This window comes from Diuraphis noxia, unplaced genomic scaffold (assembly GCF_037042655.1).
Source record: "Diuraphis noxia isolate RWA-SAM2 unplaced genomic scaffold, SU_Dnox_SAM2 contig0002, whole genome shotgun sequence".
Taxonomy (NCBI): Eukaryota; Metazoa; Arthropoda; class Insecta; order Hemiptera; family Aphididae; genus Diuraphis; species Diuraphis noxia.
In genome coordinates, this window is record NW_028301712.1 from 948,943 (window position 1) to 962,229 (window position 13,287).

Consider the following 13,287-nt stretch of genomic DNA (forward strand, 5'->3'; position numbering starts at 1 on the left):
TGATTAGTTCAATACAAATGACTTTAAACGATATTTAGCGGAATTATCACCATTTTTTACCAAATTTTTTCCCAAATTTTTTTTCTATTTTTTGTATTCACCCAAATGTATTGTAAATACGTGTTTTAGATGTAAAATAATGCGAACTTAACGATAAAAATATAAAAAGTATGATTAGTTCAATACAAATGACTTTAAACGATATTTAGCGGAATTATCACCATTTTTTAGCCAATTTTTTCCCAAATTTTTTTTCTATTTTTTGTATTCACCCAAATGTATTGTAAATACGTGTTTTAGATGTAAAATAATGTGAACTTAACGTTAAAAATATAAAAAGTATGATTAGTTTAATAGAAATGACTTAAGACAATATTTAGCGGATTCATCACCTGTATTTCAAAATTTTTTTACGACCTTTTATATTCACCCAAATGTATTGTAAATACGTGTTTTAGATGTAAAATAATGTGAACTTAACGATAAAAATATAAAAAGTATGATTAGTTCAATACAAATGACTTTAAACGATATTTAGCGGAATTATCACCATTTTTTACCAAATTTATTCCCAAATTTTTTTTCTATTTTTTGTATTCACCCAAATGTATTGTAAATACGTGTTTTAGATGTAAAATAATGTGAACTTAACGAAAAAAATATAAAAAGTATGATTAGTTCAATACAAATGACTTTAAACGATATTTAGCGGAATTATCACCATTTTTTACCAAATTTTTTTTCTATTTTTTGTATTCACCCAAATGTATTGTAAACACGTGTTTTAGATGTAAAATAATGTGAACTTAACGTTAAAAATATAAAAAGTATGATTAGTTTAATAGAAATGACTTAAGACGATATTTAGCGGATTCATCACCTGTATTTCAAAATTTTTTTACGACCTTTTATATTCACCCAAATGTATTGTAAAGACGTGTTTTAGATGTAAAATAATGTGAACTTAACGATAAAAATATAAAAAGTATGATTAGTTCAATACAAATGACTTTAAACGATATTTAGCGGAATTATCAGCATTTTTTACCCAATTTTTTCCCAAATTTTTTTTCTATTTTTTGTATTCACCCAAATGTATTGTAAACACGTGTTTTAGATGTAAAATAATGTGAACTTAACGTTAAAAATATAAAAAGTATGATTAGTTTAATAGAAATGACTTAAGACGATATTTAGCGGATTCATCACCTGTATTTCAAAATTTTTTTACGACCTTTTATATTCACCCAAATGTATTGTAAAGACGTGTTTTAGATGTAAAATTATGTGAACTTAACGATAAAAATATAAAAAGTATGATTAGTTCAATACAAATGACTTTAAACGATATTTAGCGGAATTATCACCATTTTTTACCAAATTTTTTTTCTATTTTTTGTATTCACCCAAATGTATTGTAAATACGTGTTTTAGATGTAAAATAATGTGACCTTAACGATAAAAATATAAAAAGTATGATTAGTTCAATACAAATGACTTTAAACGATATTTAGCGGAATTATCGCATTTTTTACCCAATTTTTTCCCAAATTTTTTTTCTATTTTTTGTATTCACCCAAATGTATTGTAAATACGTGTTTTAGATGTAAAATAATGTGAACTTAACGTTAAAAATATAAAAAGTATGATTAGTTTAATAGAAATTACTTAAGACAATATTTAGCGGATTCATCACCTGTATTTCAAAATTTTTTTACGACCTTTTATATTCACCCAAATGTATTGTAAATACGTGTTTTAGATGTAAAATAATGTGAACTTAACGATAAAAATATAAAAAGTATGATTAGTTCAATACAAATGACTTTAAACGATATTTAGCGGAATTATCACCATTTTTTACCAAATTTTTTCCCAAATTTTTTTTCTATTTTTTGTATTCACCCAAATGTATTGTAAATACGTGTTTTAGATGTAAAATAATGTGAACTTAACGAAAAAAATATAAAAAGTATGATTAGTTTAATAGAAATGACTTAAGACGATATTTAGCGGATTCATCACCTGTATTTCAAAATTTTTTTACGACCTTTTATATTCACCCAAATGTATTGTAAAGACGTGTTTTAGATGTAAAATTATGTGAACTTAACGATAAAAATATAAAAAGTATGATTAGTTCAATACAAATGACTTTAAACGATATTTAGCGGAATTATCACCATTTTTTACCAAATTTTTTTTCTATTTTTTGTATTCACCCAAATGTATTGTAAATACGTGTTTTAGATGTAAAATAATGTGAACTTAACGATAAAAATATAAAAAGTATGATTAGTTCAATACAAATGACTTTAAACGATATTTAGCGGAATTATCACCATTTTTTACCAAATTTTTTCCCAAATTTTTTTTCTATTTTTTGTATTCACCCAAATGTATTGTAAATACGTGTTTTAGATGTAAAATAATGTGAACTTAACGATAAAAATATAAAAAGTATGATTAGTTCAATACAAATGACTTTAAACGATATTTAGCGGAATTATCACCATTTTTTACCAAATTTTTTTTCTATTTTTTGTATTCACCCAAATGTATTGTAAACACGTGTTTTAGATGTAAAATAATGTGAACTTAACGTTAAAAATATAAAAAGTATGATTAGTTCAATACAAATGACTTTAAACGATATTTAGCGGAATTATCACCATTTTTTACCAAATTTTTTTTCTATTTTTTGTATTCACCCAAATGTATTGTAAATACGTGTTTTAGATGTAAAATAATGTGAACTTAACGATAAAAATATAAAAAGTATGATTAGTTCAATACAAATGACTTTAAACGATATTTAGCGGAATTATCGCATTTTTTACCCAATTTTTTCCCAAATTTTTTTTCTATTTTTTGTATTCACCCAAATGTATTGTAAATACGTGTTTTAGATGTAAAATAATGTGAACTTAACGTTAAAAATATAAAAAGTATGATTAGTTTAATAGAAATTACTTAAGACAATATTTAGCGGATTCATCACCTGTATTTCAAAATTTTTTTACGACCTTTTATATTCACCCAAATGTATTGTAAATACGTGTTTTAGATGTAAAATAATGTGAACTTAACGATAAAAATATAAAAAGTATGATTAGTTCAATACAAATGACTTTAAACGATATTTAGCGGAATTATCACCATTTTTTACCAAATTTTTTCCCAAATTTTTTTTCTATTTTTTGTATTCACCCAAATGTATTGTAAATACGTGTTTTAGATGTAAAATAATGTGAACTTAACGAAAAAAATATAAAAAGTATGATTAGTTCAATAAAAATGACTTTAAACGATATTTAGCGGAATTATCACCATTTTTTACCAAATTTTTTTTCTATTTTTTGTATTCACCCAAATGTATTGTAAACACGTGTTTTAGATGTAAAATAATGTGAACTTAACGTTAAAAATATAAAAAGTATGATTAGTTTAATAGAAATGACTTAAGACGATATTTAGCGGATTCATCACCTGTATTTCAAAATTTTTTTACGACCTTTTATATTCACCCAAATGTATTGTAAAGACGTGTTTTAGATGTAAAATAATGTGAACTTAACGATAAAAATATAAAAAGTATGATTAGTTCAATACAAATGACTTTAAACGATATTTAGCGGAATTATCAGCATTTTTTACCCAAATTTTTCCCAAATTTTTTTTCTATTTTTTGTATTCACCCAAATGTATTGTAAACACGTGTTTTAGATGTAAAATAATGTGAACTTAACGTTAAAAATATAAAAAGTATGATTAGTTTAATAGAAATGACTTAAGACGATATTTAGCGGATTCATCACCTGTATTTCAAAATTTTTTTACGACCTTTTATATTCACCCAAATGTATTGTAAAGACGTGTTTTAGATGTAAAATTATGTGAACTTAACGATAAAAATATAAAAAGTATGATTAGTTCAATACAAATGACTTTAAACGATATTTAGCGGAATTATCACCATTTTTTACCAAATTTTTTTTCTATTTTTTATATTCACCCAAATGTATTGTAAATACGTGTTTTAGATGTAAAATAATGTGAACTTAACGATAAAAATATAAAAAGTATGATTAGTTCAATACAAATGACTTTAAACGATATTTAGCGGAATTATCACCATTTTTTACCCAATTTTTTCCCAAATTTTTTTTCTATTTTTTGTATTCACCCAAATGTATTGTAAACACGTGTTTTAGATGTAAAATAATGTGAACTTAACGTTAAAAATATAAAAAGTATGATTAGTTTAATAGAAATGACTTAAGACGATATTTAGCGGATTCATCACCTGTATTTCAAAATTTTTTTACGACCTTTTATATTCACCCAAATGTATTGTGAAGACGTGTTTTAGATGTAAAATAATGTGAACTTAACGATAAAAATATAAAAAGTATGATTAGTTCAATACAAATGACTTTAAACGATATTTAGCGGAATTATCACCATTTTTTACCCAATTTTTTCCCAAATTTTTTTTCTATTTTTTGTATTCACCCAAATGTATTGTAAATACGTGTATTAGATGTAAAATAATGTGAACTTAACGTTAAAAATATAAAAAGTATGAATAGTTTAATAGAAATGACTTAAGACGATATTTAGCGGATTCATCACCTGTATTTCAAAATTTTTTTACGACCTTTTATATTCACCCAAATGTATTGTAAACACGTGTTTTAGATGTAAAATAATGTGAACTTAACGTTAAAAATATAAAAAGTATGATTAGTTTAATAGAAATGACTTAAGACGATATTTAGCGGATTCATCACCTGTATTTCAAAATTTTTTTACGACTTTTATATTCACCCAAATGTATTGTAAAGACGTGTTTTAGATGTAAAATAATGTGAACTTAACGATAAAAATATAAAAAGTATGATTAGTTCAATACAAATGACTTTAAACGATATTTAGCGGAATTATCAACATTTTTTACCAAATTTTTTCCCAAATTTTTTTTCTATTTTTTGTATTCACCCAAATGTATTGTAAATACGTGTTTTAGATGTAAATTAATGTACACTTAACGATAAAAATATAAAAAGTATGATTAGTTCAATACAAATGACTTTAAACGATATTTAGCGGAATTATCACCATTTTTTACCAAATTTTTTCCCAAATTTTTTTTCTATTTTTTGTATTCACCCAAATGTATTGTAAATACGTGTTTTAGATGTAAAATAATGTGAACTTAACGATAAAAATATAAAAAGTATGATTAGTTCAATACAAATGACTTTAAACGATATTTAGCGGAATTATCACCATTTTTTACCAAATTTTTTCCCAAATTTTTTTTCTATTTTTTGTATTCACCCAAATGTATTGTAAATACGTGTTTTAGATGTAAAATAATGTGAACTTAACGAAAAAAATATAAAAAGTATGATTAGTTCAATACAAATGACTTTAAACGATATTTAGCGGAATTATCACCATTTTTTACCAAATTTTTTTTCTATTTTTTGTATTCACCCAAATGTATTGTAAACACGTGTTTTAGATGTAAAATAATGTGAACTTAACGTTAAAAATATAAAAAGTATGATTAGTTTAATAGAAATGACTTAAGACGATATTTAGCGGATTCATCACCTGTATTTCAAAATTTTTTTACGACCTTTTATATTCACCCAAATGTATTGTAAAGACGTGTTTTAGATGTAAAATAATGTGAACTTAACGATAAAAATATAAAAAGTATGATTAGTTCAATACAAATGACTTTAAACGATATTTAGCGGAATTATCACCATTTTTTACCAAATTTTTTTTCTATTTTTTGTATTCACCCAAATGTATTGTAAATACGTGTTTTAGATGTAAAATAATGTGAACTTAACGATAAAAATATAAAAAGTATGATTAGTTCAATACAAATGACTTTAAACGATATTTAGCGGAATTATCGCATTTTTTACCCAATTTTTTCCCAAATTTTTTTTCTATTTTTTGTATTCACCCAAATGTATTGTAAATACGTGTTTTAGATGTAAAATAATGTGAACTTAACGTTAAAAATATAAAAAGTATGATTAGTTTAATAGAAATGACTTAAGACAATATTTAGCGGATTCATCACCTGTATTTCAAAATTTTTTTACGACCTTTTATATTCACCCAAATGTATTGTAAATACGTGTTTTAGATGTAAAATAATGTGAACTTAACGATAAAAATATAAAAAGTATGATTAGTTCAATACAAATGACTTTAAACGATATTTAGCGGAATTATCACCATTTTTTACCAAATTTTTTCCCAAATTTTTTTTCTATTTTTTGTATTCACCCAAATGTATTGTAAATACGTGTTTTAGATTTAAAATAATGTGAACTTAACGAAAAAAATATAAAAAGTATGATTAGTTCAATACAAATGACTTTAAACGATATTTAGCGGAATTATCACCATTTTTTACCAAATTTTTTTTCTATTTTTTGTATTCACCCAAATGTATTGTAAACACGTGTTTTAGATGTAAAATAATGTGAACTTAACGAAAAAAATATAAAAAGTATGATTAGTTCAATACAAATGACTTTAAACGATATTTAGCGGAATTATCACCATTTTTTACCAAATTTTTTTTCTATTTTTTGTATTCACCCAAATGTATTGTAAATACGTGTTTTAGATGTAAAATAATGTGAACTTAACGATAAAAATATAAAAAGTATGATTAGTTCAATACAAATGACTTTAAACGATATTTAGCGGAATTATCACCATTTTTTACCAAATTTTTTCCCAAATTTTTTTTCTATTTTTTGTATTCACCCAAATGTATTGTAAATACGTGTTTTAGATTGTAAAATAATGTGAACTTAACGATAAAAATATAAAAAGTATGATTAGTTCAATACAAATGACTTTAAACGATATTTAGCGGAATTATCACCATTTTTTACCAAATTTTTTCCCAAATTTTTTTTCTATTTTTTGTATTCACCCAAATGTATTGTAAATACGTGTTTTAGATGTAAAATAATGTGAACTTAACGATAAAAATATAAAAAGTATGATTAGTTCAATAAAAATGACTTTAAACGATATTTAGCGGAATTATCACCATTTTTTACCCAATTTTTTCCCAAATTTTTTTTCTTTTTTTTGTATTCACCCAAATGTATTGTAAACACGTGTTTTAGATGTAAAATAATGTGAACTTAACGTTAAAAATATAAAAAGTATGATTAGTTTAATAGAAATGACTTAAGACGATATTTAGCGGATTCATCACCTGTATTTCAAAATTTTTTTACGACCTTTGATATTCACCCAAATGTATTGTAAAGACGTTTTTTAGATGTAAAATAATGTGAACTTAACGATAAAAATATAAAAAGTATGATTAGTTCAATACAAATGACTTTAAACGATATTTAGCGGAATTATCACCATTTTTTACCAAATTTTTTCCCAAATTTTTTTTCTATTTTTTGTATTCACCCAAATGTATTGTAAATACGTGTTTTAGATGTAAAATAATGTGAACTTAACGAAAAAAATATAAAAAGTATGATTAGTTCAATACAAATGACTTTAAACGATATTTAGCGGAATTATCACCATTTTTTACCAAATTTTTTTTCTATTTTTTGTATTCACCCAAATGTATTGTAAATACGTGTTTTAGATGTAAAATAATGTGAACTTAACGATAAAAATATAAAAAGTATGATTAGTTCAATACAAATGACTTTAAACGATATTTAGCGGAATTATCGCATTTTTTACCCAATTTTTTCCCAAATTTTTTTTCTATTTTTTGTATTCACCCAAATGTATTGTAAATACGTGTTTTAGATGTAAAATAATGTGAACTTAACGTTAAAAATATAAAAAGTATGATTAGTTTAATAGAAATGACTTAAGACAATATTTAGCGGATTCATCACCTGTATTTCAAAATTTTTTTACGACCTTTTATATTCACCCAAATGTATTGTAAATACGTGTTTTAGATGTAAAATAATGTGAACTTAACGATAAAAATATAAAAAGTATGATTAGTTCAATACAAATGACTTTAAACGATATTTAGCGGAATTATCACCATTTTTTACCAAATTTTTTCCCAAATTTTTTTTCTATTTTTTGTATTCACCCAAATGTATTGTAAATACGTGTTTTAGATTTAAAATAATGTGAACTTAACGAAAAAAATATAAAAAGTATGATTAGTTCAATACAAATGACTTTAAACGATATTTAGCGGAATTATCACCATTTTTTACCAAATTTTTTTTCTATTTTTTGTATTCACCCAAATGTATTGTAAACACGTGTTTTAGATGTAAAATAATGTGAACTTAACGAAAAAAATATAAAAAGTATGATTAGTTCAATACAAATGACTTTAAACGATATTTAGCGGAATTATCACCATTTTTTACCAAATTTTTTTTCTATTTTTTGTATTCACCCAAATGTATTGTAAATACGTGTTTTAGATGTAAAATAATGTGAACTTAACGATAAAAATATAAAAAGTATGATTAGTTCAATACAAATGACTTTAAACGATATTTAGCGGAATTATCACCATTTTTTACCAAATTTTTTCCCAAATTTTTTTTCTATTTTTTGTATTCACCCAAATGTATTGTAAATACGTGTTTTAGATTGTAAAATAATGTGAACTTAACGATAAAAATATAAAAAGTATGATTAGTTCAATACAAATGACTTTAAACGATATTTAGCGGAATTATCACCATTTTTTACCAAATTTTTTCCCAAATTTTTTTTCTATTTTTTGTATTCACCCAAATGTATTGTAAATACGTGTTTTAGATGTAAAATAATGTGAACTTAACGATAAAAATATAAAAAGTATGATTAGTTCAATAAAAATGACTTTAAACGATATTTAGCGGAATTATCACCATTTTTTACCCAATTTTTTCCCAAATTTTTTTTCTTTTTTTTGTATTCACCCAAATGTATTGTAAACACGTGTTTTAGATGTAAAATAATGTGAACTTAACGTTAAAAATATAAAAAGTATGATTAGTTTAATAGAAATGACTTAAGACGATATTTAGCGGATTCATCACCTGTATTTCAAAATTTTTTTACGACCTTTGATATTCACCCAAATGTATTGTAAAGACGTTTTTTAGATGTAAAATAATGTGAACTTAACGATAAAAATATAAAAAGTATGATTAGTTCAATACAAATGACTTTAAACGATATTTAGCGGAATTATCACCATTTTTTACCAAATTTTTTCCCAAATTTTTTTTCTATTTTTTGTATTCACCCAAATGTATTGTAAATACGTGTTTTAGATGTAAAATAATGTGAACTTAACGATAAAAATATAAAAAGTATGATTAGTTCAATACAAATGACTTTAAACGATATTTAGCGGAATTATCACCATTTTTTAGCCAATTTTTTCCCAAATTTTTTTTCTATTTTTTGTATTCACCCAAATGTATTGTAAATACGTGTTTTAGATGTAAAATAATGTGAACTTAACGTTAAAAATATAAAAAGTATGATTAGTTTAATAGAAATGACTTAAGACAATATTTAGCGGATTCATCACCTGTATTTCAAAATTTTTTTACGACCTTTTATATTCACCCAAATGTATTGTAAATACGTGTTTTAGATGTAAAATAATGTGAACTTAACGATAAAAATATAAAAAGTATGATTAGTTCAATACAAATGACTTTAAACGATATTTAGCGGAATTATCACCATTTTTTACCAAATTTTTTCCCAAATTTTTTTTCTATTTTTTGTATTCACCCAAATGTATTGTAAATACGTGTTTTAGATGTAAAATAATGTGAACTTAACGAAAAAAATATAAAAAGTATGATTAGTTCAATACAAATGACTTTAAACGATATTTAGCGGAATTATCAACATTTTTTACCAAATTTTTTCCCAAATTTTTTTTCTATTTTTTGTATTCACCCAAATGTATTGTAAATACGTGTTTTAGATGTAAATTAATGTACACTTAACGATAAAAATATAAAAAGTATGATTAGTTCAATACAAATGACTTTAAACGATATTTAGCGGAATTATCACCATTTTTTACCAAATTTTTTCCCAAATTTTTTTTCTATTTTTTGTATTCACCCAAATGTATTGTAAATACGTGTTTTAGATGTAAAATAATGTGAACTTAACGATAAAAATATAAAAAGTATGATTAGTTCAATACAAATGACTTTAAACGATATTTAGCGGAATTATCACCATTTTTTACCAAATTTTTTCCCAAATTTTTTTTCTATTTTTTGTATTCACCCAAATGTATTGTAAATACGTGTTTTAGATGTAAAATAATGTGAACTTAACGAAAAAAATATAAAAAGTATGATTAGTTCAATACAAATGACTTTAAACGATATTTAGCGGAATTATCACCATTTTTTACCAAATTTTTTTTCTATTTTTTGTATTCACCCAAATGTATTGTAAACACGTGTTTTAGATGTAAAATAATGTGAACTTAACGTTAAAAATATAAAAAGTATGATTAGTTTAATAGAAATGACTTAAGACGATATTTAGCGGATTCATCACCTGTATTTCAAAATTTTTTTACGACCTTTTATATTCACCCAAATGTATTGTAAAGACGTGTTTTAGATGTAAAATAATGTGAACTTAACGATAAAAATATAAAAAGTATGATTAGTTCAATACAAATGACTTTAAACGATATTTAGCGGAATTATCACCATTTTTTACCAAATTTTTTTTCTATTTTTTGTATTCACCCAAATGTATTGTAAATACGTGTTTTAGATGTAAAATAATGTGAACTTAACGATAAAAATATAAAAAGTATGATTAGTTCAATACAAATGACTTTAAACGATATTTAGCGGAATTATCGCATTTTTTACCCAATTTTTTCCCAAATTTTTTTTCTATTTTTTGTATTCACCCAAATGTATTGTAAATACGTGTTTTAGATGTAAAATAATGTGAACTTAACGTTAAAAATATAAAAAGTATGATTAGTTTAATAGAAATGACTTAAGACAATATTTAGCGGATTCATCACCTGTATTTCAAAATTTTTTTACGACCTTTTATATTCACCCAAATGTATTGTAAATACGTGTTTTAGATGTAAAATAATGTGAACTTAACGATAAAAATATAAAAAGTATGATTAGTTCAATACAAATGACTTTAAACGATATTTAGCGGAATTATCACCATTTTTTACCAAATTTTTTCCCAAATTTTTTTTCTATTTTTTGTATTCACCCAAATGTATTGTAAATACGTGTTTTAGATTTAAAATAATGTGAACTTAACGAAAAAAATATAAAAAGTATGATTAGTTCAATACAAATGACTTTAAACGATATTTAGCGGAATTATCACCATTTTTTACCAAATTTTTTTTCTATTTTTTGTATTCACCCAAATGTATTGTAAACACGTGTTTTAGATGTAAAATAATGTGAACTTAACGAAAAAAATATAAAAAGTATGATTAGTTCAATACAAATGACTTTAAACGATATTTAGCGGAATTATCACCATTTTTTACCAAATTTTTTTTCTATTTTTTGTATTCACCCAAATGTATTGTAAATACGTGTTTTAGATGTAAAATAATGTGAACTTAACGATAAAAATATAAAAAGTATGATTAGTTCAATACAAATGACTTTAAACGATATTTAGCGGAATTATCGCATTTTTTACCCAATTTTTTCCCAAATTTTTTTTCTATTTTTTGTATTCACCCAAATGTATTGTAAATACGTGTTTTAGATGTAAAATAATGTGAACTTAACGTTAAAAATATAAAAAGTATGATTAGTTTAATAGAAATGACTTAAGACAATATTTAGCGGATTCATCACCTGTATTTCAAAATTTTTTTACGACCTTTTATATTCACCCAAATGTATTGTAAATACGTGTTTTAGATGTAAAATAATGTGAACTTAACGATAAAAATATAAAAAGTATGATTAGTTCAATACAAATGACTTTAAACGATATTTAGCGGAATTATCACCATTTTTTACCAAATTTTTTCCCAAATTTTTTTTCTATTTTTTGTATTCACCCAAATGTATTGTAAATACGTGTTTTAGATGTAAAATAATGTGAACTTAACGAAAAAAATATAAAAAGTATGATTAGTTCAATACAAATGACTTTAAACGATATTTAGCGGAATTATCACCATTTTTTACCAAATTTTTTTTCTATTTTTTGTATTCACCCAAATGTATTGTAAACACGTGTTTTAGATGTAAAATAATGTGAACTTAACGTTAAAAATATAAAAAGTATGATTAGTTTAATAGAAATGACTTAAGACGATATTTAGCGGATTCATCACCTGTATTTCAAAATTTTTTTACGACCTTTTATATTCACCCAAATGTATTGTAAAGACGTGTTTTAGATGTAAAATAATGTGAACTTAACGATAAAAATATAAAAAGTATGATTAGTTCAATACAAATGACTTTAAACGATATTTAGCGGAATTATCAGCATTTTTTACCCAATTTTTTCCCAAATTTTTTTTCTATTTTTTGTATTCACCCAAATGTATTGTAAACACGTGTTTTAGATGTAAAATAATGTGAACTTAACGTTAAAAATATAAAAAGTATGATTAGTTTAATAGAAATGACTTAAGACGATATTTAGCGGATTCATCACCTGTATTTCAAAATTTTTTTACGACCTTTTATATTCACCCAAATGTATTGTAAAGACGTGTTTTAGATGTAAAATAATGTGAAATTAACGATAAAAATATAAAAAGTATGATTAGTTCAATACAAATGACTTTAAACGATATTTAGCGGAATTATCACCATTTTTTACCCAATTTTTTCCCAAATTTTTTTTCTATTTTTTGTATTCACCCAAATGTATTGTAAATACGTGTTTTAGATGTAAAATAATGTGAACTTAACGATAAAAATATAAAAAGTATGATTAGTTCAATACAAATGACTTTAAACGATATTTAGCGGAATTATCACCATTTTTTACCAAATTTTTTCCCAAATTTTTTTTCTATTTTTTGTATTCACCCAAATGTATTGTAAATACGTGTTTTAGATTGTAAAATAATGTGAACTTAACGATAAAAATATAAAAAGTATGATTAGTTCAATACAAATGACTTTAAACGATATTTAGCGGAATTATCACCATTTTTTACCAAATTTTTTCCCAAATTTTTTTTCTATTTTTTGTATTCACCCAAATGTATTGTAAATACGTGTT